Genomic DNA, 27,269 nt, shown 5'->3' with positions numbered 1-27,269 from the left:
ATTACAATATCTAAAACAAGGATGGAACTAAGTACAGTATAGGGACGGAGGTGGAGCTATGGTCCAAACCAGTGTTCCCCAACCTTGGGTCTCCAGCTGTTTTCGGACTACAATTCCCATCATCCTTGACCACTGATCTTGCTAGTGAGGGATGATGGGAGTTGTAGTCCAAAAACAGCTGGAGACCCAAGGTTGGGGAACACTGATCTAAACCACTGAGCCTATGGCTTGCCATTTGGAAGGTCAATGGTTCGAATCCCCACGACAGGGTGAGCTCCCGTTGCTCGGTCCCAGCTCCTGCCAACCTAGCAGTTTGAAAGCACATCAAAGTGCAAGTAGATAAATAGGTACTGCTCCGGCGGGAAGGTAAATGGAATTTCCGTGCGCTGCTCTGGTTTTGCCAGAAGCGACTTAGTCATGCTGGCCACATGACCCAGAAGAATTGTCTGCGGACAAACGTCGGCTCCCTCGACTAGTAAAGCAAGATGAGTGCTACAACTCCAGAGTTATTTGTAACTGGACTTAACTGTCAGGGGTCCTTTACCTTTTTAAGTACAGTATAGACATTGGCTGGCTTCACGTTTCCCCCCACATCATGACTTCTGCATTGTCCTTGACCACTGACCAAGCTAACTACAAATGAATTTGAGTCCAACAACACTGGGCAAAGGTTAGTCACCCTGATCTAGAAGAAGAGACTGTTATCACTGATTTAACATCTTTAGAATGTACATAACATTAAAGCTTTGTGATTGTTAATAGCTTGCTAAGATTCTGCTTGCTCTACAGGGACCCATAAACATTAATTTTCTCTTTCTTCTCTACTACTGAGCTGTTAAGAGTGCCTGAAACTGTACAGCCAGCCAAGCTATTTAATTGGTTCATCACTAATATCGAACAGAAGGTGCTATGCACAATGGAATGCTGCCCATAGCAACCCTGGATGCTGATTCTCAGAGCCATTTGGGTTTGGAATCCTCAATGCCTAAAGCTAAAGGAGGTGGGGGAGAAAGAGCCCTGAATAATGTAACTTAAAACTATTTGTTCTATGTTACACTCAGACACTCTGCAAAGTTAATACCAAACGGCAACCAGTCAAAACTTGACAGCATTTTCAAGACAGGAATATTTTCCTTCAGAATCCAATTCCTTGCATTCCTATGTTTAATATTCTTTCCCGAACCACTGCACCCTAAACCAGTAGACCCCATTAAAAAGTTACTGAACACACAACTTGCCAAGTTTAAATTTAAGCAGCTGAATGAAGCTGGTTGCCGTCTGAAAATATTTAATTTTTAAAATACTGTATGGCTGAAGTAGAGTAGTTTTCTCATGGATTGCATGGCAATTTCAGAATGGCTGCAGAAAGGAATGTAAAAATAAGCACACAATTAAAAAGAAGAATATTTTTTCCCTTAAAGAGACATTTGTACACTTTTCCTTTTGTGAAACAGATTCAGAAGCACGTTGACACGCTGGAGAAATCTTCTGAACAGGAAATTAAAGCATCCAAGTCAACCAACAGCTCTTCCATATTTTCATTAGGATTTCTAAAGCAGTAGGTACAAACATTTATGGATCTGAACTCTGGGCAACCCAAAAAGGTCATGACTGGGACAAGACAGACCAGTTCCTTTGCTGTTAGGATGCAAATACACAAAAAAGGCAGCTGAAAAATGACTTTATGACCTACCAAGTCTACAGAGAACATTTTGTGGTTTCTTTGTTCTCTATGATGAGAGGGCAAAGATGAGCAGGTTCCCGGCTGCTCATGATAAGAGACAAGAGACGCAGCAGACACACACAAATCGGCAATAAAAGAGCAGCAAGCTAGCAACAAAAAGCACAGCGAAACCCATGTGCTTTAACCGGCTTGCAAAATGCTGAAAGGGAAGGTGTCAAACTGTGGGAGGCTATTCCATGGAACCTGGTGGCGAAAGAGGTCCTGCTTCTCATGGGGCTCCTTCAGCAAGCTGTTGCCGCAAAGAGAAGATCAGACTGCGGGGAAGGTTGAAAATTGTAGTTCTGATGTTAAGAATGGAGAGGGGGCTGCCAGGGTATCATTTGGAGAACTGGTTTACCGGGCTTCAGCAGGCTTGTCTGAATTTGTTCTGAGTCTGGCACTATGACCAAAATAAAAGAAGCAAAGGTGTGTATGGCTATGGTAGCAGTTTGTTACAGCACTCCAGAAGGAGAGAAAAGCTCTATTCCTTCTCTTTTTAATCCTACAACGGATTCTCCATTCTGGGGGATTCTCTTTCTGCTAAGACAACCTCTCAAATAAAGGATTTACCTTGGTATGGGATGGTTAGTACATCAGCCATGGCAATATCTTTCACTTTTCATCCTCCCCCCCCCCCCGTTTTGCTTTCCTTTGGTGTCCTCTGCTCAGGGCCAATTTTGGGGTCCAAGGATTACGCACACATGAAGGCGGTGGATGAATGGAAGGACCCTGAGTGAGTGGTAGGGAAAGGAAGACCTCCCAGGATGAGAGATTGGGAGAAGAAAGGAAAGTTCCCAGGTGAGAGCTGGGAGGGTCCACTACTTTCTGTGTGAGACAAGGGTTAAGAGCTACCTTTGAGACAGGACTCTTGTGATTTCTTCTCTCTCTCTGTTTTTATTTATACCAATCTCTTTTATCTTACTGTATTACGGAAAAGCTTTAATATTTTCTTAAAGAATTTTTTGTTTGTAAAAACAGAAGTACTGTTTTGGGGGGACAGGGGGCAGGCGGGTGTGGGGGATTCCCTGGTCCTGAATGGGGTAACTGCCTCTGAAGGACCAGGTGCGCAGCCTGGGAGTCATTTTGGGCTCACAGTTGTCCATGGAGGCACAGGTTAATTCTGTGTCCAGGGCAGCTGTCTACCAGCTCCACCTGGTACGCAGGCTAAGACCCTACCTGCCTGCGGACTGTCTCACCAGCGTGGTGCATGCTCTAGTTATCTCCCGCTTGGACTAATGCAATGTGCTCTACGTGGGGCTACCTTTGAAGGTGACCTGGAAACTGCAATTAATCCAGAATGCGGCAGCTAGACTGGTGACTGGGAGTGGCTGCCGGGAACACATAACACCGGTTCTGAGAGATCTGCATTGGCTCCCAGTACGTTTCCGGGCACAATTCAAAGTGTTGGTGCTGACCTTTAAAGCCCTAAACGGCCTCGGTCCTGTATACCTGAAGGAGTGTCTCCACCCTCATCGTTCAGCCCGGACACTGAGATCCAGCGCCGAGGGCCTTCTGGCGGTTCCCTCATTGCGAGAAGTGAGGTTACAGGGAACCAGGCAGAGGGCCTTCTCAGTAGTGGCGCCTTCCCTGCGGAACGCCCTGCCAGCAGATGTCAAGGCAATAAACAACTATTTCACTTTTAAAGACAACTGAAGGCAGCCCTCTTTAGGGAAGTTTTTAATGTCTAATGCTGTATTGTTTTTAATATTCAGTTGGAAGCCGCCCAGAGTGGCTGGGGAAACCCAGCCAGATGGGCGGGGTATAAATAAATTCTTCTTCTTCTTCTTATATTATGTTGAGGTGCAGGAATATCTTATCTTTCATATGAGTTTTGGGACTACAGACAGAAAACTCATAACCATCGGGTTTAATTTCAACGCAATCAGCAATGTACTTTGGACTCAGCATTAAATATCAAACCGCAGAAAACAACAACAACAACAAAAAAAAAACAATAGCAACTTCAATCTCTACCCACAGTTGCACAGAAGGCAAAGCGACTCCCAAAAGTTCCTCTAGATCAGGCATAGGCAAACTCGGTCCTCCAGATGTTTTGGGACTACAATTCCCATCATCCCTGACCACTGGTCCTGTTAGCTAGGGATGATGGGAGTTGTAGTCCCAAAACATCTGGAGGACCGAGTTTGGCCATGCCTGATCTAGATAGTCAGAACCCATGCCCATATCCTCAGGCCAAACCAAGTGAAAGTGATCCCACAAACCTGGACCAGACTGTACTTGAGGAGCCTTCCTGAGATCTGCTTCAACAGTAGCATCAAATTAGGAATGGAAATTAATGACTTTTCCCCTCAAAGTGCTTCACAAAACTAGTACAGTGAGCTACTCAGTGATCTGTTGCTACATCTGCTGGGCTGATACTAACCAGACCCTTCAGCTTTAGGAAAAGGTCCCCTAGGTAGTTCACCGAGTAGGCAATTGTGGCTATAAAGTGAGCCGTCTCTGATGCCATCACCTCCACATAGACTCTCACCTGTGTTTGGTCCAAGAGTTTAAGGAAGAACTGTAATGCTGTACTGCACTCAGACATGTGTGCAGGATTTTGTGCTCACTCAAGTGAATATTAATTTTAGATGTGGGTAAACCTCTCCCATTCCTTCAGGCCAAGATGACGTATTTCATTACTCTGAAGAGGTTTTTTATGTTATTATTAAGAAAGGGTGTGGGGGTAGGAGAAGGAGGCTTAAAAAAACATTGGTTCAAGAAAAGCCATCTGGACTAACACCACTTACTATTGAAAAAGACAAGTGCAAAATCAGGTGGGAATGAAGTACTGGAAATGTGGTTTCATTTGCTACTTAGTGCAGAGCATTATAAATCTTTAGATGGCCTTAGGAACCAGCTAATTAGCTGTTGAACCATTCATCCCCAGCCTCTCTTAAATCCAACAAAAACTCAACTTAAAAAAACGACGACAACTGTTCTATAACATTTAACCTAGATTCAACTTGCACATGAAATTATTTCATATATAAGCTGGAAAAGAAAGCTCCCAAGCAAACAGTCCTGGTTTAGGGGGGTTGTGCTGTTTAAATCAGGCATAGGCAAACTCGGCCCTCTAGATGTTTTGGGACTACAACTCCAATCATTCCTGACCACTAGCTAGGGATGATGGGAGTTGTAGTCCCAAAACATCTAGAGGGCCAAGTTTGCCTATGCCTGGTTTAAATCATTGAATTCCTGCCAGATAAAGAGATTGCAGTATGCTAGCTGATGGAAATATGTCTTCTCATTCTAAAGTCTTCATTAAGGTGTTTTCCTTAAATGCTGCAAGATAGACAAACTGAGCAATATGCAACAGAGTGATATGCAACAACCTGTATAATTATTAAAATAAATTCTATGATTTTTCTACAGAATGTTTATACAGCAAGCCTGCACCCTTCTGCTACTCTCATTTTACAACAAAATTATGTGGGTGGGTGTGGGTGTGAGAGAAGTGACAGACGGCCCTTGATATTTGGATTTTCTATCTATCTCTCAAGCCAGTATTCTTAAGGCAATTAAAGAGATTTTAAAATGCTTAATGTCATTGATCTTAGCCAGTGCTTTTTTTTCTAAAAAAAAAAAAGTTTAAGGGTACTCTCATTTTCCTACTTATACTGAAATACTGCCCCTCAATGAGGTCAAACTTAGATTCACAAAATGTTTAGGGGTATGCGTCCCCCCAGAAAAAAGCACTGATCTTAGCTTCTGGCTCTCAGCTAGACATTTTTGAAATTCCCTAGTACCTTTGCTATTCACAGGCCAAGGGAGTCTCCCACAGTTTCCTGGCACTTGCTTTTTATTTTGTTTATAGGCCGCTAGCTATACACTGAACATAGTCTTTAACTATGATAACTTACTCCTCGAGGAGGCTCTGTTTCTGCAGAATGCCATTCCCTAATTGAAGTAGTTTAGGTCTACTTTAATGTGTGCAAAGAAAATGTGTGTGTGTTAAGTCCAACAAGCTTGCTGTAGTAAGTATTAATAAGTAAAGTTCAACATGGTTAAAATGAAGTATTTTAACTCCTTTTCTTCAAACAAGGGTGGAGGCATATGCTTGCAAAGCCCTCTTCCCTCGATCACGACCTGAGCAGAGCCCTTTTCTGTCTCCTCCTGATAGGAACTTGGAGCTGAGAGCACTCATTATGTGTAAAGCAGGATGCCCATTATCTGATTCTTCACCCCTGAAGATTGGATGTAAATGTTTCCTCAGCCATTTTTTGCACAGGCCACTGGTTTTAATTATGTACAGGTGTAAGTATATGTTATTGCAGATGCTACTTAAAATTTACATCCTTCTGAAACCTAAATCAATCATTAATGCATAGCGTTTGCTCACAACACATGAATTCAGAGGTACTGGGGTCACTCAGCTGATTGTTGCAAATATTCATTTGCTAAAATCCTCATTTGTATGTGTCACACACGCACACACTGAACTTTTATACTGCCTTTCATCATTCTTGACCCCAGGGTGTGTTATAAACATATAAAGCAGATAAAACCAATTCTCAAATGAATTGTTTATTTTTCAAAAATGCTATGGACGTATTATATAATCTCAACATCTATCTATGAAGGCTGGGGAAGTATATAAACAACATAATCCACCAGTCCTTCATAAAGAGCTAAATGGATCCATCACATTATTCAACACCTTCCAAGTCACGAAACATTTTTAGGATTAATCTTCTCTGGTATTTAAGTGTTTTGTTGCATTACTGCCAATCCACATCCCAAAAGACTTGATGTGTCTGCCCTGACCTTGAGAAATTATTTCATTTCCTGGGCTGAAGGCTGGGCTAGGAATTGCAATTCCACTGGCAGGGATTTTCCAGGTATCACCATGCCAAGGTAATAAAAATTGCTTTACAGATAGGCACAGAGAATGCACATTAATTCAGCATTGGCAGCAATGGAGTGAAGGAATGACTGCTGGGAATAGTAGTAAAGATGGAGAGATGAAATTAAAAGCCTTTTTTTTAATCTATCAACAGGTTAACTTACATAGAAGAAGCTAAAGGTAAAGATTAAATCCAAGTGTAAGAACAACCCACATAATGGGTTCTCGCTTTCATTGGGATGATGCCATACAAACTAGAAGAGACTTTAATATACAATTGTAGTTTCTGTTTAGAAGAACATTGTACAACTTAAAGTAAATCAAGATGAAAAAATTAAATGTATTAGGTAACTTGAGGAACTGGCAGAACTCTTAGCTAAATATGTCAATAGCTTCTTCACTTCACAAAACAGCAAAAGAGCCATTTTTAAGAGTTAGGTAAATTTACAAATAACATTTTAGACTAGAAATTATATGCTTGCAAGACATCCCTGTATCAAGCAAAGAAAGCTGTGCACTCTTAGCACAATGCAAAAGGATTCTAAGAATCCTAATGCAAGAAGTTTAAGTCATACACCCTACAATTTTAAGAACCGTCATTACACTAAATCTTATATACACAGCTAAATGACTTTTCATTGGTATGTAAAGGCAAGTTTTCATTATGATAAATCCTTTATGCTTACAATAATGCCACACACACACACACACACAGTGATATGCTCTTTTTCAGCTGAAAAAGGAAGTAACTTGTACTGAAAATGAACTGAAACATGTACGGGAATCCACAATAAATTATGTAAACAGGGAATGTCAATATTTAGAGTAACCCACAGCAGTAGAAAATCCTGTTAAGATAATGCACAACTGTAAAAGAATTGTTCTGCTACATGCATTTGAAAGGCACATAACACAGTAAGTTTGAAACCAATTTTGGATAATGTGTATTATCTAGAACTTTCCAGTGTGCTCTGCTAACAAAAGTTGCAAAGCTGAATTAAATTAAACTGGCTTTGACACACAGGAATCATTAAGGACTGCTGAGCTATGATTTTAGCATACAACTGGTTAAATGTTTTTGTATCTAAACATGTGCACACTTTTCAAAGTGACAATATATTTAGAATACCTTTAGACTTCTGCACTTAATAGCTGTGTTTTGTCGTAAAGAAAGTCATAAACCATACAATATTTTAGTATGCTAAATAGGCATACGATGAACATGTTTTAAATGACATTCAGTGCAGGTTTCCTAATCTCAGTTTATCAGATGAGAAAATTGCTTGTTGTACATGCATATCCCCAAGTAAATTTAAGATACCAATCAAGTTTAATTGCTGAATGCCTTCTGCCAGTTTTTCAGGCACATTCTACTTCCTTAAAAACAATACCCACTTGCATTTGTTCTCTTCAATCACTATAAAAGCATTTTGCCTCCTGTTGGGTCCGAACAAAACCAGGAAATCTCTTACTTTAGACACGTTCCCTGGCAGCCCGTTAAGTTTTGCCACAGGCTCCTTAACTCTCCCCCTTCAACTGCAGTCTCATTGTAAGTCAACAATCATATGCATACTTAACACAGCTTTGCAAAAACAAATAAACAAACCCAGAAGTTCTTAATACTTGCATTAACTCACCCAATTATTCTGAAATTCCTGGCTTAAGCCGCATCAAAAAATGTAGTGCAGAAACTAGAGATAAATATTTGGGGGGAAATCTCTCCTTGATTGCCAAATAAGAACAGTGTTGAAGAATTAAAATCGTTATCTTGAAACGAACTAAAGAAAACTCAAAGCTATATGCACGATCTTTCATGAAGTCTTCATAGCAAAAGCTGTTGGTTAGCTGCTCAGAACAGCAGAGACAAAATAGCTGGTTGAGGCTGCTCTGCAATACTGCAGAGAGGAGTCTGTATGACACACACATGCAAATTGCCTTAAATCAGGCTTGTTGGGGGCTGGAATTTCCAGCTCTGTTTCTCCTATTGGGCAGCCGAATTTCTCTCCTAATGAGCCTCAAGGGGCAAGGGCTCAGTGGTAACAGCTGGTATGGCAAAGGCTTGATTTCCATGCAAGGTTAGAAAGGCAGGATATTACCATTAACATGGCTTTCCCCCCGTTTCTGCAGGAGACGCTCATAATATTGCTGCTAAACATATCTGTGTTTTTCCTCTTAAACTGAACTAGTTGCTAGATTAAGACCCTTTCAAATGGCCTTATTTGGTTTGCTATTTTAGAGAAACTTTAAACTCCAGCGTCCAGGTACCTCATTTGTAAGATCTATCACGTATAAGGATTTTTCACTACACTTCGCAAACATAGTCCCACTCTACACTAAGAACAGCAGAGAAGCACGGCTGGGTCAGTCCCAAAAAAGTCTACCAACTCCAACATTCAGCTACCAACAGAGGCCAGGCCAGTCAAATGCATCTGGGAAGTTCACAAGCAGGGAATAAAGGCAATAATCCTCTCCCATTGTTCTCCAGATCCCAGCAACTGGTACGCAGAGGCATTCCATCTCTGAACCTGGAAGGTTCTATTTAGGTATCATGTTGAATAGATTATCCTCCACAAACCTGTCTACCCTTTTAAAAGACATTTAAGTCTGGAGATGCCACTGCCACCAAATCACCTTCTTTTATGTCTCCTGAATCTGCGGTCAAACAATTTATGTGTCCGGAATCTGAGGTCAAAAGGTGTGCAAAAGGAGGAAATCATAGAATTGTAGAGTTGGAAGGGATCCGTAGGCTCATCTATGCAGCTGTCCCATACAGAGCAATTGAACCCGCAATCTTGGCGTTATCAGCACTACGCTCTAAACAACAAAAGCTGAATGAATTTGTTGCATCTTTACTGAAGAAGATGCAGGGCAGATCCCAGTCCCTGAACTTTCTCAGGAAGAAAGTTTGAGAAACTGAGGTAAACAGTTGTGACAAGAGATGGAAATCTAGGTCTTGCTGACAAAATGAAAAGCAATACATCATCAGTTCCAGATGGCATCCACCCAAGAGATTTCAAATGTGAAATTGCTTATCTTCTAACAAAAAATTTTAACTTGTAAGATCAGCCTCCATTACAGAAGGCTGAAAATTGGACAGTGTAACAGCTATTTTTATAAAGCGATAGAGGGCGGGAAGATCTAGAAAATTACATGTCCGTTCTGGGAAACCTGAAAGAAAGCAATACTGATGATAAAGCTAGAATTACCAAGCACTTAGAACAGGGGTCAGCAACCTTTTTCAGCCATGGGCCAGTCCACCATCCCTCAGACCAGGTGGTGGGCCAGACTATTTTTTTTTTTGGGGGGGAGAACAAATCTTATGCCCCACACATAACCCAGAGACGCCTTTTAAATAAAAGCACACATTCTACTCATGTAAAAACACCAGACGGGCCCCACAAATAACCCAGAGATGCATTTTAAATAAAAGCACACATTCTACTCATGTAAAAACATGCTGATTCCTGGACTGTCCACAGGCCGGATTGAGAAGGCGATTGGGCCGGATCTGGCCCCCGGGCCTTAGGTTGCCTACCCCTGACTTAGAAGAATAAGTCTTTGTGAAAATAAACCCTGCCTGTATGACCTTTTTAGTGTTTATTTATTTGGATTATTTTTATAGACCACTTATATTTAAACAAATCCACTTGAAGCTGTTTTGTTCTTCGAGTGTCAAAAAGCATGTGGATAGGGGCGATCTAGATGGCACTGCATACTCTGACTTGCAAAAAGCTCTTGGGAAAGTCCCTCATCAAAGAGGAAGCAAACCAAGCTTACTCATGAGGTAAGAGGGCAGGCCTCTTATGGATCAGTAGTGGGTTAAAGAACAGGAAGCAGACGGTAAAAAAATAAAACAAAGACAGTTCTCACAATGTAAGGATGTAGGAAGTAGGGTCTCGCAGGATCTATATTGGGACCTGAGCTTTTAAACTTGTTCGTAAGTGACCTGGAGTTAGGAGTGAATAGCGAGAGAGCAAAGTTTGCTGGTGACAACAAATGGTCAAAACAAAAAGGGCACTGAGAGGAGTTTGAAAAGGATCTACCCAAACCTGGTAAATGGGCAGTAAAATTGCAAAGGCAAAACAAACAAGCGGAAAGTGTTGTGAGTTGGGGCAAAAATTAAAAATAAATAAAAATCTAACCTCACATATATGGTGCCTGAACTGGCAGTAACTGACAAGGAAAAAACATCCTGTGGTTGTAGTGGATGGTTGGTTGAAGATGCTGACCCAGCTATGGCCAAAGCACATTGCATGTTAGGGAGCAGAAATAGGAAGAATCATAGGATTGTAGAGTTGGAAGGGACCCTGACGATCATCTAGTCCAATCCCCTGCAATGCAGGAACATGCAACTGGGGATCGAACCTGCAACCTTGGCGCTATCAGCACCACGCTCTAATCAACTGAGTTATCCATCTACCTGTTGTGCTCATGCAGACTTCCCATAGCATCCCTGTGAGAACATGATGCTGGCCTAGATGGCCAGCTGGTCTGATCCAGAGGGCTCTTCTTATGTTCTTAAATCAGCCTTTTAACTTGTTGATTTAAATCACCGAAATAAAATATATCTCCACTGTGATTCACAGCACTGCAGTAATTAATCCAGAAAGGAACATACCACAGTGCCCAAATCACCATCTTCCAGGAAGGCATATTATATATTACATTACTTTTTTTATTACACTATATCAGAAGAGGTGAATAACACTCATGTCAACTAAGCATCCGGGAGCAAAGGTGATACAGGAATAATAATAATAATAATAATAATATCCCGCCCATCTGGCTGGGTTTCCCCAGCCACTCTGGGCGGCTTCCAACAAAAGATTAAAAATACATTAAAACATCAGTCATTAAAAACTTCCCTAAACAGGGCAGCAAGAATTCCCAAGTTATACAATTGCTCCTTTAAAGGTAACTGGAATCACACTCTTCCACACATGACATGCACCACTGTCCTGGGAAAGCTACAATAGTCAAGGGCTGCGAAAAAGATTCTATGCACCTCAGTGGAACATCATTCCTTATGTTTTATATGCAATACTCTGGCCATTACCTCCTTGAAGGCGTTATTAGTGAGCAAGAGCTCGTGAAAAATGGTTACGGTAAGTTGTATAGCCCAATATAATTCTAGCCCTAGGACTACTGTCTGGAGACTAGAGTGGCCCTTGACAATACAGACCCAGACATGAATTACTATCAAATCAGAGACTTGCACATATTACTCAGCTTAGCATTATGCAGCATCCTAGTAACCAGAGAAATGTTGAAGAAAGATGTAGCCAAACTCTCAAAAATAAGAACAAACATTTTGTTAACATGTGAAGACAGGCTGAAAACCAATGGAAGACTATAGAAATGCAAGTTGCCTCTATGGCAGCCACTTCTTATTAAACACGTATGAAAAGCAGTAAGATGCCTAGTTCAGCTGTGAAGTCACAATTCATGAACAGTAGAAATCTGTCTGTTTTGTTTCTATGACTAGTGATGATCATTTCCCACAAGCATGATTTTATCGGCCAATTTTCTGCTACCTACCGCTTTTCAGACACAAGAATCTTCTATTTCTATAAATAAATAGGTGTGGTTGTGATAGAGACGTGTAGTGAAGACAGGCATTTAAGCAAAGAAACCAAAAGGGTTTCATACAATAGAGGCCAACTAATAACCTCAGCAGACATGCTTTAATTTCAATTCTTTATGGATAAGCTAACCAACAATATAACCTCTTGAGTTCAAAAGGAACACTACACACACCTGTGGAGTTTCAATCAAACCACAAAATCTGTTAAACAGGCTGATCTCCGCTACACACAGTCAGCTGGTTATAAGCAAAGGAATGTGTGACATTGGTGGAGTTGGGTCATATGTATCTTACCTTAGCAGCTTAAAAGCTCTGGTGGCGTATTATGAGGTATGATAGCTGGTCCTATGCCAACCTTAATAGCACTTATGGACCTATAAACATAAGAATGTATACATGCATATTATATTCTGCAAATATGCAGGAATAAGTCCAGAGAAATTAAGTAAGTATAGTCTGACTTGCTTTTTCCCTGCTGGCTAATTCAATCATTTGTTTCGTAATGTATCCCAAGGTCAAGTTATTCTGACAACTAAGAGACAACCTCATCTGATCTTGGAATAACAGCATGCACTATGGCGTGTTGTTTTTGTTTAGTCGTTTAGTCGTGTCCGACTCTTTGTGACCCCATGGACCAGAGCATGCCAGGCACTCCTGTCTTCCACTGCCTCCCGCAGTTTGGTCAAACTCATGCTGGTAGCTTCGAGAACACTGTCCAACCATCTCGTCCTCTGTCGTCCCCTTCTCCTTGTGCCTTTCCCAACATCAGGGTCTTTTCCAGGGAGTCTTTTCTTCTCATGAGGTGGTCAAAGTACTGGAGCCTCAGCTTCAGGATCTGTCCTTCCAGTGAGCACTCAGGGCTGATTTCCTTAAGAATGGATAGGTTTGGTGTGTACCATGACTTAAGTTGTCGCTTTGAGACAGCTGATGGTATGGTATCTTTCAAGACCACATTGTCCTATGTACAGTGAAAAATTACTACGAGCAACAACTATTACTACATCACTGTGCCCATTTTCCTTCCCTCAGATGATAAAACCCTTGGACACGACATTTTTTAAACTGCGCAAGATGCACAAGAGGAGGAAGATGGCTAGAGGATTGCATTATTCTGTTAAAAATAAGAAAATATCTATGGTACCCAAGCATTAAGCAGGGAGTCGACACTATGCTTATCCCTTCTCACATGTGCAACAGTGCACACATGGAGAGGAATAATGCCTTCAACAATTTCAAGTTGTTTGTGAATATGTTCTCATTTTGACACATTTCCTGTGTATTTGGCTACTCATAACAGCAACTTGTCATGCATTTGTAGTACCACATAAAGTAACTGCAAGTGATCTCAGAATAAGTATAAAAATGTAAGCATTAAAATTCATGTTATGATTTTAAAAGTCACAACACAAACAAATAATGCAGTTCAATTCAGTCGTCCCCCCATCATACACCATAAAGGCTTGTTAAACAACTGATGTAAACCAAAATTATTGAAAGAAATCAAACAACTGCAGCGTATGGTTTAAAATATAAAAAGGTGTAAAAATTTGCATGTTTCAAATAGCATTCAAAATGTGTACCTTTCTCAAAATGTATAAAATTGGACGAGGAAATTTAATTGTTTCAACAGTCATAGAAGCTTGACTTTCTAAAGTAGAGTTTAACACGCCTGTTTGTAACTTCAAGCAAGTTGCCTGATCTGACAAACATGCACCAATAATAAATGACTTACACTGGAGCGCAGCTGTACTAACATTTATACAAAGTTACACAGTCATATGCATTCCATTATCACAGGTGTTGGCTTTCCACTATGAGTTACAACTAATAGGAAACTTGAACAAGTATACGCAAACCCCCAGACTGGGCTATTTTTACAAGCAGCCAAGGCGGGAGATGATATGAGTCCATCACCCGTAAACATAATAAATGATGCAAAAAGCCACATGCAGCACTTCATAAATTGGACAAGGTTGGTACTTTAGAAATCCCACCATCTTGATGTTACACACTGATTACATTGCTTGGCAGGCATCTAGAAAAGACATCACCTGTCCATTTATGTACAATGCTGTTAGAACAAAAAGGAAGTATTCTCAATTCTACCTTGTGAGAATTAAGACAAGGTGAAAAGCACAACCACCATATCGGAGCTAGCTGTCTAACTGCACCCACCCACACCCTGGTCAACTCTTACAAGTTTGGAAGCCGCACTGTATTCAAGGGAAACCATTCAAGAAAAACCCAGCCAGATGGGTGGGGTATGTATTAATTAATTACTATTAGTATCATGAAGAGTCCTGCCAATCTCTATTGTTACTAGTTTCAGGAGAACTAGTAACAATAGATCTCTCAGCAGCTTTCGGTATCATCAGTCATGGAATTCTGGAGCAGCGGTCCAAGCTGGGTGGAGACAACACTGGGTTGTAGTGATTCTACTTACCGTATTTTTTGCACCATAACACTCACTTTTTTCCTCCTAAAAAGTAAGGGGAAATGTCTGTGCGTGTTATAGAGGGAATGCCTACGGGTGGCATGCCTACAGATTTTCCTCCTCTAAAAACTATGTGCGTGTTATGGTCGGGTGCGTGTTATAGAGCGAAAAATACGGTATATGTGGGTAGCTGGTTCTAGGTGATGCTGGACCACATAGCATTTACGTCTCAGGGTCTTGCAGCAGTGTTCAAAATTCCCCCAGTGTCAGGCGTGTTTTGCTACTGGCGCAGGTCCAATTATTGTTCTTATTCATTTCATGTGTATACCGCTTTACATTTTAAAGGGGGAAAAACACAAAGCGGTTTACAACACATTTAAACATCAAATGCCGGTACATCAAATACAACAACGCAGAATAAAACAGATTCAAGCTTCAAGGAAAATATTTCAGATCCTTTTCCATGTGACATTTTGCTTCTCAACCTAAGCTACCTCACAGGGGTGTTGTGTGGATTAACTGAGCCGTGGAAGAACCATGCACTCCTTGTGGAAAAAGGTGGGATATAAATACAATTAATAAGCTCTTCTGCTTGCCTGCTTAAGAAAACTGGAGGGGCCAGCTAGATGGAGATGTCCATTGCCAACCTAGCACCCAGAGATTTCCACATGGTTGCCAGTCGCAAAACTCACTTGGCTAATTTAGAACACTATCTTTCATTATTAACTAGCATTATGCAAGACTGTTATTGATGTTTTATGTCTGTTTTCATCATGGCTATGTTTTTAAGCTTTATGAGATGATATCAACTCTTTACATGGCTAGATGAATCGGAGTGCAGCCATTAATTTTTTTTTTAAAAAAAAATATCTGTGCTGCTTTGCATCTTATGATGGCTCATTTGGTTTACTCGATTTGCGTTTTTTGGCATTTAACAAATGAATATTCTATAACACTGTATTACATTCTCTGCAGGCTTCTGGAATCTGCCTGCGCTAAAGTTTTTCCATATACAAAGGGGGAGGCTGTGAATGTTCAATTAGGGACAACTTAAGCTATGTATATGGCTCTCATAAATGTTTCTTTTATCAAATGAACAGTTATGGCATCAACCTGGGAGGTTGATGCTTAAGTCAGAGAACTGTAACACCATGGACTCTAATAGCTGCCTTTATTCAGCACCTACACTTTTTCCTGCTTAGGGTAATGAAATAAGTATTAAGACTACAGGGGGGTTTTTCTTTACAAAAGAGGTCCAAGTGATTTGAGAAAATGGTCATTGCAACAGCTCATACAGAAGGTTTTATCTGATCTGAGATTTGCTGACACACTAATGAAGGCTGAAGCAGACAAGGCAAGAGAAAATGTTGTTTGAGCACAAATTTAAATGTTTATTCACTAGGCTGCTTGGGTTTGAGAGCACTGCCCAAACACAGCTCTTCCAATGCGGACACAATATTTTCTAGTTGTCTCTTGGCAAAGAGATGGGAGCCTGGGAATTCCTCTTGCATGCAGATAAATCAATGACCAGGCTTTGAGAGAGCTAACCTTCAGTGCCTTCAGAAGCATGTGTTAAATGTCTCTGGGACACTCCAGTTTTGCATAGCTCACACTAAAGGAAAACCACCAGCTCTAATTATAAGCTGGTAACTTTAAAATGGCTTAGTTCAACAAATATATGAGGTAATTTTTATTAGTATTTGAAAACAATGCATAAATTAAACTATTTTCTTCAAACCAGAAGCCCAAATTCAACATTTTTTGACTGTCAGTGCAAGGGCTGTTGCAGTAGCATTAAGCACAAGAATAATGGCTTCACAATAAGAAATCCATTGCAACAATAGTGGAAATTCGTTCTGCAACAAGTATCAGGGACAAGTATCAGGCACAACAAGCAACAATAACTGTGCTTCCTTCCTGTCCGTCTCCTGTGCAAGCCATTCCACTAGCACAACTAGTACACTGCTAAGGGACTTTAACTTACTGTGACTTATTTAATAAAGTTATCATTAATTTCAAGGCAGTAAGTCATAGAAATATCTAATCATCATGTGCATTTAAGATTATTTGCACATGTGTTGGCTCACTCTTGCAAGTACACCATTTTGAGTGTACTGGGAAACCCAGCCAGATGGGTGGGGTATAAATAATAAAAATTATTATTATTATTATTATTATTATTATTAAAATAAGTAGCCTCATACCTTCATTTTTTTAAAAAAGCAGTGACATTACATCGATTTGTCTCTGAAGAGACAGAAGGAAATAATCCATTGTGCCTCCTTGCCACAAATTTATCAGGGTTCCTTTCCAAACTCACCAAGGCTATGGGAAAGGTTCAACCCATTTACAGTTGCACCAGCTTAAGGTTCAAAAAACCTAAAGCTTGAGCAATGAAGGAGGTATATGCTCCCACTGCACAGCTTTCCATAGCCCTTAAACTAATGCAGGATTTGTCAGCCTCCTCACTGTTATTCACAAGTAAGAAAATATAGTTGAATGATGATCAATTATATAACTACAATATATATCATAGTTGTTTTTAGGAAGCGCTATATGTGAAAGTGCTTCAGGCTCCATCTTCTCCAACAGCAATGAGTGAAGAGCTGTACTTGCAGAAAAGCTAATATTACGCATATGAGACTGGTTCTCTCCCCGCACCCATGACAACCATATTGGGGGGACGGGAGGAAACCCATCTGTAATTTTCAGTGTTATTTTACTTTTAAGTGTGCGGTAATGCTGATAAGTGTTTTAACACTTAGTTCCAAATAAACTTTGTCAGCCTTTGCATTCTACAGGCTCTCAGTTTCCTTTCAAAAAATTATTCAGCATCTGTAACACCAGTGAAAATGGAAGCTGTTCCAAAAAATACTAATGATGGGGACAAATTCCACACAACATATGAGCCTGCCAATTAATTCCATGCCAACCACAGCACAGAGACAGACAGACAGACAGACAGACAGACAGACAGACAGTGCAAGCCTCAGACTCAATCTTCAACAGCCTAAAACAACGTTCTTTCTTCTCACATTCCCAAGTCCCTAAACCTGTAGCCAGGCCAGAAAGTTATGAGGACAGAGCCCACATACTGTATATGGCTGGGCAAGTTGGAACTGTTGTAATACTAGAACTATGTAAAACTTTGGAAGTACACCGATATTCCAATAGCGTTCATATTAATTTGTGTATAGTTTCATGGTAAGGAACAGAAAGTTAAGAATCAAGGGTTATTATATAACTGATTTATACCAAGAGTCTTCTTAAAAAGAGAACACTTTTAGAGCTTAGAGAAAGCTTAACTCCTCTTCAAAGTACAAAATCTCCTAACCCTTGTTTAAATACATTACACATGCACCATGACCCTTCAAAAATGTTTTTTTTTAAAAAAAAAAATCTTCCCTGGGGTGGAAAGAGGCCTAGCTCATAATTTCTGTATTAAACTCTGTACTATTAGCTAAGGAATGGAATTATTAGTGACAGGTTCACTGAATTACCTGAGAGGTCACTAGAGCTTCCTCAAAATCTAAAACTGCCACCATAAATTTAACTAATGACAAATGATTTTTTAAAGCTACCAGAAGGAGATGTGCACAGGATAAGAACTCTTCCAAACAGCAAGTTAGGCACTGCGCAACAGTCTTCTACAGTGATGACAGAGGCATCAAACTGATATGCATCAATGCTAGTTTAGATGCTGCTTTCACAATTGCACTATAAGTATAACTTTTACAATCCACACAGTAAGAATGAGAAGCCAAGGACGAAAATAAAATTGATGATGGCAGTCCCATGCACTTAAACATGAACTTCCCCAATCAATCAAGAACATTTGTGGGGAAGCGTCTGATTCTGAAGCCAAGAACAGTTCACAGATACAAAGTACAAAACTACCCCATCACCTACAGCTTTTCTCCCCAAAGTGTTTTGCCAATACACAGCGGATGAGTGGGGGCTGCAGGTAAGGAGGCTTTGAATTTCATCTGTATGCCCCTTTTTGTCTTAAAACTTGGACCCTGCTCTGAGTTCCCGGGACAATTCTTGTTTAAGCACATGGAAGTGCCATAATAAAATCTAGTTTGGAATCAAATCAGAAGCTGATTCCTGATCGATACACTTGAGGGCAATTTCATTTCCCCATAAGTCAACCTGTGTAAAGTAACTGACCATGAAATAGTCATCAATTTCGAGAAAACAGAAAGGCTATTTACCTGGTGTTGATACAAACATATTAAAGATGAAATGAAGGTGCTGCTCTCAAGCAGAAAGTTTTGTCATGAATTAAACATTTGTTTAGCACCAATTAGGTGCTGGTCTGATCACACACACACATAAAATTAGCCTACTAGGGGCACCTCTGCCTTGAAGTGAAAATTATCTGAAAGCTACAGGGATGAATGTGCATCACAAAGAAGCAGCCAACTTCTCAAGTGGGTAAGAGATCCATCCCTATTTTGAAACAACCCATCTGCAAAACCAAACTTCTCCCCTGAGCCTTCCCCAATGGTAGGGAAACAAAGGCCGATATAATGATTCTATAGTAGGACCCTGAAAACTGTCAAAATGAAGAAACCCAGAGCGTAATCCTACAATATCTGGAAGGGCATTCCAGGGGCTGCAAATTAGGTCAAATCTACCCTTCCAATGTCAAGAGATCTGATGTCATAGACTCCCTCCCTATGGCTGGTTCCTTCAAAGCCAACAGATGTTAGAGCTCCATAATCTGAAGAAGCAGAAGGGGGCTGCTATCTTGAGTTGTGGCTTGGGTCCAAAGTCCCCCTGGCACTGTGACAGGCCACAAACCAGAGAGAAATTTAAATAAACGTCTGAGCATGTCTAAATCTCTCCTTCCCTTTTCCTCTACCTCGTGGTAGACCACATGTTTTGTATGGAAAATGTCCAAGGATCAATCTTTGGTATCTCCAGGTAGGGATGAGAAAGACTCCTGTCTGAAAAGCCACTGCCAGTCAAAGGGGAAGGGAAAGCGTTAAGAGTACAGTTGTTGGAAACTTGCATATAGGCCCAGCCAGGTGCAGGATAAAGCAGTTCAAATGCCTTCAGTTCCTCTCCCTTGCAACCTTAGGAATGTAGCCTTAATATTAAAACAAATGCATGTTTGAGCTGTAGGATCTTAATCAAAGTGATCTCAAATAACCTGGAGTAACTATATATAAAAAGTAACAACCAGCGGTACATAAAATGCAAAATAGCAAGTTTCACATTTTCCTTTGGACAGACCCTTCCTTTCCCCTCTCTCCAAGATATACTTGTTAAAGTGTCATCGTGTCCAATCTCAGGGCTGAACGGCACAAGGCTTTTTTTGTATACAGTATTTGCCCCCCTTGTAAAAGCAACGTGTGCAATGATCATGACATCACCCTCCAAAACCAAAGGTTTCTGACAAGCATTCTCAGTAATCTGAAGGCTAATGAAAACAGTGTTTGGATTGGCTCCACCCCTATAATTTCTCAGAAGGGTTGGTGTGCTGTATCACACTTCTACCCAACAATACAGCCTACAGTTTAGGGGAAATTATGCACAATACACTGAGAGTACCATCAATGCTCGTTCACTCTCTGCTCATCATCAGTTGCTCATGAGGATCAGAAACAAAAGCACTTTAAAGTAGGCAAGTACGAAAAAAGAAAAAGAAGACAAGCAGATACTGACATTGCTACCTACCAAATTGTTCTGACAAAAAACAACAACTTTCATTTGGTCTAATTGAATGCAAAAAGTTAAGCAATTTAGAATGCGACAAACCCACGGACCAGTAATTTTAATGTGATTTTTAATGTGATTGTTCTTTTAACATTCACAGAGATGTTAAATAAGCAGCCAGCCATACAGCAGGCTCTGCTAAAATATACTAAGAGCAGAACCATGACTTTGTACTGTTTCTCATCATTAAATAATCTGGCTAAACCTTATAGCAAATCTGTGCTTTTCCAAGTACAGTAATGAGAAGGAAATAAAACATAAAACTAGCCAGCTCAACCCCCTCCCCCCAAAAAACAGTGGGTCTTCATAGAGCTATAGTAGAAACAGAATATTTTTGTTATGGCAGAGAAATTGTGTGGCTGCTTGCCTGGCTGGAAGGTAGGAGCTGAAAGAGATTTAGTGTATGAGGACTGACTTGGACTTCAAACTACCGTGGTACCTCGGGTTAAGTACTTAATTCATTCCGGAGGTCCATTCTTAACCTGAAACTGTTCTTAACCTGAAGCACCACTTTAGCTAATGGTGCCTCCTGCAGCTCCCGCGCCGCCGGAGCATGATTTCTGTTCTCATCCTGAAGCAAAGTTCTTAACCCGAGGTACTATTTCTGGGTTAGCGGAGTCTGTAACCTGAAGCGTATGTAACCTGAAGCATATGTAACTTGAGGTACCACTGTATTTGCTCAAGAAACATGTTCCTAAATTCAAGTACTGTACATAAAAGATCTCAGGTTCAATACCTTGCACTTAACTGTGTGTGTTTAACGTGTCCAACAACCATTATTAGAGTGACAAGAATAAAGCAGAATCGAGTCCAGAGAGAAAATGAAATTCTGATAATACTTTAATGCTAACCAACTGAACAAAAACAACATATAATATGATGAGAAGCCTAAAAAGGGAGCAAACTGCCTACAGAACCACCTTCCTCTCCAATTCCTCCATTACTCAAATTTCAATCTTCTTCTTCACTCACAGCCGAAGCCCAACAGACTAGAACCTCCAGCCAATTAAGTCTGCTGTCAGTTAGACCAATAACAGAATTAACCTCTTAAGATCCTGATAGCTCGGTTGGTCGAGCCTGAGACTCTTAATCTCAGAGTTGTGGGTCTGGGCCCCGTGATGGGCAAAACGATTCCTGCATTGCAAGGGGTTGGCCCAGATGACCCTTGTTGTCCCTTCTAACTCTATGATTCTATAATTCACACACTGAATGTTCTCTGCAGCTGTAGTTCCAACAAAGACTACTAAACAAAAGTCATTTTTTTACTTGCTACAGCTGGAGATTTGAGCTACAAGGAACTAGAAATATTTGGATGCCTAAAATCAGCAGGCAGAAGGTCCTGCCGTATTTCCCCTGCTGGATCAAAAGCTGGATCAGGCTCTTAGGTATTTAAGCCAGGCATGGCCAATCTACTTGTTTCACTTTCCCCTTGTTGGCATCCATCTGTCTCAGGATCCACTGACTTCGTAAAGTCTGCCTGTTACAAAGAACAATCTTTCACAACTCCATTTCTCTTTGTGCCTGAAGTAGGCTCTAAAACCTTCAGAGAACCAAGTCAGGTCACTCACTATTTAATAATTTTATATCACTTCTCCCTACAACAACTATAAATCAGGCCTCAGAGTCCCCAGTTCAGATACTGGGCAGAACGGCAGGGCCTCAGAGTTTTCACTTTATTATGGTGTGTTTTTAATTGCACTTTTAATTATTTTATTCTGAAGCATATTTATGTAAGGTGGAGCAGGTTTCTGATCCTGTGCAGAATATACACAAATACTCCACAATATTGCAGTGCTGTAATATTATACTGAGAGTTTTATTTGCTAATTCCTAATTTTACATGTTCACCGTGATCTCTAAAGCTCAACAGAGGATAAATGTTTTAAGTACGTTAAATAAAGGTGCAACAGCCAAGACAAATAAAACCATTTCTCAACTGTTCTGAATTATAAATTAAAGCTTGTGCTACACCAATGTATTTTTAAAAAATCAAATTAAAAAGTTGAGACACTATTTTAGAAAAAACAAAGCAAATGCTTATTTTTGCTTTCTTGGGATCATCCCAAGTTCCTCCTCCCATTTAAAAAACTAAACCAAAGAAGGCATTTTTCTCCTTCTTGAACTTCAAGTCAAATACAATTTAGGACAAGATCCCAGCACACTTTAATTTACTGCTCCTTTTGCTATTGTTACACAGCCATTTCTAAATATTTGTCCTTCCCAGATTACCAAAATGGACTGAGATGTGATTCCTTTGTAGTGCAGATGATTTGCACAGACCTCAAGCAGTAGAGAAATTCTCACGCCTTCAAGGCACAAACCGGATTTAGGAGGTGCTCTGCTCACATGGCAGGGTAAACTAATAATTAAAGTCAAAGAGAGCTTTCTAACTAACTTGCCCAAAGAAAAGGGTCGCAATAGTGTTATTACTGCACTATGGAAAGGCTCTGGTTTCTAATTTTCCCCCCACAAAAGCCAGAGGCCATCACAAAACACAGCTATCGCAAGTCAGTGTCTCATAATGAATCTCTAGCTTTACAAGAGGTTCTCCATGAGCGGTGAAGCTTACATATTCTCTGACACCCCTACACAAAACCAGAATTCTTTATAACCTTCCTTGAATATTATACATAACTTGTTGTTGTTTAGTCGTTTAGTTGTGTCTGACTCTTCGTGACCCCATGGACCAGAGCACGCCAGGCACTCCCATCTTCCACTGCCTCCCGCAGTTTGGTTAAATTCATGCTGGTAGCTTTGAGAACACTGTCCAACCATCTCGTCCTCTGTCTTCCCCTTCTCCTTGTGCCCTCCATCTTTCCCAACATCAGGGTCTTTTCCAGGGAGTCTTCTCTTCTCATGAGGTGGCCAAAGTACTGGAGCCTCAGCTTCACGATCTGTCCTTCCAGTGAGCACACACCCAGTCATAACTTATTCAAGACTAAAAGTTATACATGCACATAATACAAGCAGTGGCGAAACTAGCCTTTATTTCACCAGGGTCAAAGATCCAGTTTGGCACCCTCTACCATCATTTGCATATATATATACACACACACAGGCAGAGAGCCTCAGGCAAATCAGGTCCTCCCTTAAAGAGGGCACATATTGCGGTGAGACCTGGACAACCAACACCCTGTTTTGTGGATGGGTACAATTGGTTAGCCACAACACCCGAATGTTAGGTCCCTCGAAGCTGGGTACAATCTGGCCAATGGGATGCAGTCTAAACGGTTCGAGGGACCTATTTATGCCCATGCACATGACCCAGAGCTTCTCCTTTCGGCGCATGCATTCGGAACACCCGCCCACCTCTCTCTACTTTTAGGGCTTGTTGCGTTTGACCTTACTATGTTGTTGTGTGTCGTCTGTCGTTAGGACTGGGGCACTGCAGGAATTTTCCCCACTTGGCTGATAGGCTATTGCCATTTGGGTTTCGCCTGCCGCGTAGCAAATCATCACAACTTGTAAGGTTGCGGATAGGCTCTGGTTCAGGTGATAGGGATGGGAGAACGCTCTCGTCATCCCTATGTGAAGGGTATTCTGTTAAAGGAATCTAGGGACTCAATGGTTTGGTTAACCCCTGAGAGGGAGTTGTGCCCGTGCTTGAGTCCAGGGGGACATTTGGGTGGCAGAGTTAACCTGTGCCCGGCTTTCTGCTTATCCAGGTGTTCACCCTTGGCTGACCTATGCTGGTGTCTTGGGTCAGCGCTACCTGCATGACAGGGAGCTAGCTGAACCAGAGCCTATGCAACCAGTCACTGTCTGTAATCAATAAAGTTGTGGCCTAAATTCTGCCAAAAACCAAACCAAAATTTTGAGTCAAGTGTGAATTTATTTAGGGAGGAGGTTTCTGGGTCTGAACAAGCAAAGAAATGCCACCACACAAGGGAAGTCGGGCAGGGTCCCATTGTCACCTGAAGTGGTACCTCAAAAATCACTGGCGCAAACAGCCTTGCTACTCTTGTCATTACCATTTGGGGGTGATCACCTGTGGGAACCCCAATTGGAGTAAGCAAGGCAGGGAGAGGGAGAGGACAGGTTGATAGCTATCTCTACTTAGCAGTTTTAAACATGGTTCCCTCCCCCCATAAGGGGGGTGGTGGTTGGATCTTGGTTACAGGGCTTCCTTTCCACTAGATGTGAACCTCCTCACCCTGGAGGAGCTTGCTGCAGGATTTGTGCCTAGGGCTTTCCCGCCCAAAATTCAAGGTAGTTTGTACTGGCTAATCAGTATCAAGTTTAAAGCATGCATTAAAATTCCATTTAGAAGATGTTACAACAATGTGAAAAACATATTTAAGGGAGATGACAAGGTATGCCATAAATCCTTCATGGGGCTTAATTAGTTTCAGACTAACCACTTAATGACTGCCAAAAGACCAAAGCTGCTGTATATACATGCATTAATTTCCAAAGTCACATCTCCGCATAGTCCTGATTCAGTAACGGCCCCTGTGATGCAAATACCTGGATGCTCAAAGTTTAGAATATCCTTCACACTTTACATGTGTCGTGTTTTTAAGTGAGGAGCACAATTATCACCTGAAGTATGGAGCCACACCAGTTATAACATGTGATTTTTGTGCAAAAGAGAATAATACATTCTTACTCAACATGTATGGAAATGTCTTTCCTAGAGAAGGGCCAACTGCAACATTATTTTTTCCTACCTTCGTCTTAAAGCAGGTAGAAAAGGCTCAAGAAGACATTAATAATAATTATTATTATTATTATTATTATTATTATTATTATTATTATTATTATTATTATTTAATTAATTATACCCTGCCCATCTGGCTGGGTTTCCCCAGCCATTCTGGGTGGCTCCCAACACAAAACACAACACCAATAACAATAATAATAAAAAGGCAACATCATCAAACATTAAAAACTTCCCTAAACATATATTGCAAAGAGGTTAGATGTAACTAATACTAAATGAGCAGATCAGTTTTAAGGTGTAGGTGCAGCTGCCCAAAAGTGTAAGAACATACCCCAACAAAGATCCAGGGAAATATAAATAAAAGTTAACTTCTACATCAACTGGGGAAAGGCCATAAGCAGAGTATGGCTATCATATTCAAGCGCAAAACATTTATAAAGACCTGTGTGCATCCTCCTCGGAAGCCTGGACCAATCAGGGGTTCCAGCTCCACATATGTGGACATTTTAAGTTGTGTGCATGTATGCATACTGCTGTTGAAAGAGACTGGTGTAACACCACACACACAAAATCACGTTTGCCATGTTCTGTGATTATGAATCTGCCAAAACAGGAAATCTCTTACTACCCTGTTCATTATCATAATACAGCTATGTCAAGAAAGTAAGTATCCACACAGGAATATAGTCGAACATGATAAAATCCTACACCTGCCCTGCCCCACACAGTCTGTAGCATAGTAATAGCTGGTAAAAACAAAAACACTGATTTAATCCCGTTAAAGAATAAACTCTCGTGTAATCTTTTTACAAAGCCATCTCTAGAGATGATGACCAGAACTTCAAAGCATTCTGAAAAAATTACTACCTCAAAAAATAAACACTGCTTTAAAGTCAAGTAGCTACGTGTACATACTATTGTGGTTCTTCAAAGTTCTCCAGCTGCTGCATTTTACAATGGAAATTGATGAAAGGGAAACATTAACTGAACCTCTATTTTACTAGCACACATCAATCTGTTTGATGCAACGGTTAACCCAGCTGTTAACTTGATGTAGAAAATTAAAAATGGGGTTTAAACAAAAATACTCTAAACAAAGAAACACAAAAATCTAAGATGCATTTTACTGTGTCTTTATGACATAATAAATAGCCAACATTTCTTACTGGAAGTGAAGACTGATTCAGCCTTTCACGAAACGTTTGATCTACCTGAAGACAAGATCTGCTTGTCAGAACTTCAAACTTAGTGCTTCAGCAGCTCGCAGATCTGAGGCAAACATTGTGAATTAAAGCAGCACACTGAAATACATTTACAATATAAAATTGCAATCTTATGAAAATACAATCCATATCTACCAAGCACTGTTTGCTTTTGGCTAAGATGGTCAAGGATCACTTTAACTCAGTGTCTATAATTTATCATCACTACTATCAGAGTTATATGGAAGATGGTTTTGGCAAGTAACAAACACATCTAAGTTGCACTGGAGAAAACTCCCTTAGGTATCCCATGTACAGTGGTACCTCAGGTTACATACACTTCAGGTTACAGACTCCGCTAACCCAGAAATAGGTTAAGAACTTTGCTTCAGGATGAGAACAGAAATTGTGTTCATGCGGCACGGCAGCAGCAGGAGGCTTCATTAGCTAAAGTGGTGCTTCAAGTTAAGAACAGTTTCAGGTTAAGTACGGACCTCTGGAACGAATTAAGTACTTAACCCGAGGTACCACTGTATTCAAAAGTAGGCCCTAGATAAGTAATCCATAATGTGATGGTTTCACATACTGTTAGGCTGTTGCTGATTTGATCATATTGGACCATCTTGTTTGCTGGGTATATCTGGTTTATAGAAGAACTTGCCAATGTTCAATGCACTATTTGAATATATAACAACTGTAAAATTGAGTTTCATTTATCTAAAATATCTGGAACTGACATTTTTATGGCATTATGTATGCATCATTCTTCATGATTCCTGGACTTGAATCCTTGTTAAGAGGTGGGTTTTCTACTATCTCCTTTCTTAGGGTTGTTTCCAATGCTGTGCTGAGTTTCAATTGTATAATGGGCCTTTCATTTCTCCTCCCCAGCTCTGGATGCCCTCCCTATAGTGTCCATGGTTTGCAAAGCAGTCTAGATTGCTGCAACACGATGCCTGCTACTTGGAAGAAAGTGTCTCAGTTCTGCCCACTGCTGGGTCTACCCTCCAGATCAGTGATGGCCAAACTTGGCCCGCCAGCTGTTTTGGGACTACAATGCCCATCATCCCTAGCTAACAGGACCAGTGGTCAG

General features: G+C 40.7%; 1 protein-coding gene across 1 annotated transcript in view; it reads right to left on the bottom strand.

The window, feature by feature from the left end:
* DISP1 (dispatched RND transporter family member 1) overlaps positions 1 to 27,269 on the bottom strand; it is a 91,514-nt gene that overhangs the window by 39,641 nt on the left and 24,604 nt on the right. The gene's annotated exons all lie outside the window — the stretch shown is intronic.

This window comes from Podarcis vaucheri (genome assembly GCF_965113315.1).
Source record: "Podarcis vaucheri genome assembly, chromosome: 3".
Classification (NCBI taxonomy): Eukaryota; Metazoa; Chordata; class Lepidosauria; order Squamata; family Lacertidae; genus Podarcis; species Podarcis vaucheri.
This window is presented reverse-complemented; position numbering and strand designations above follow the sequence as displayed.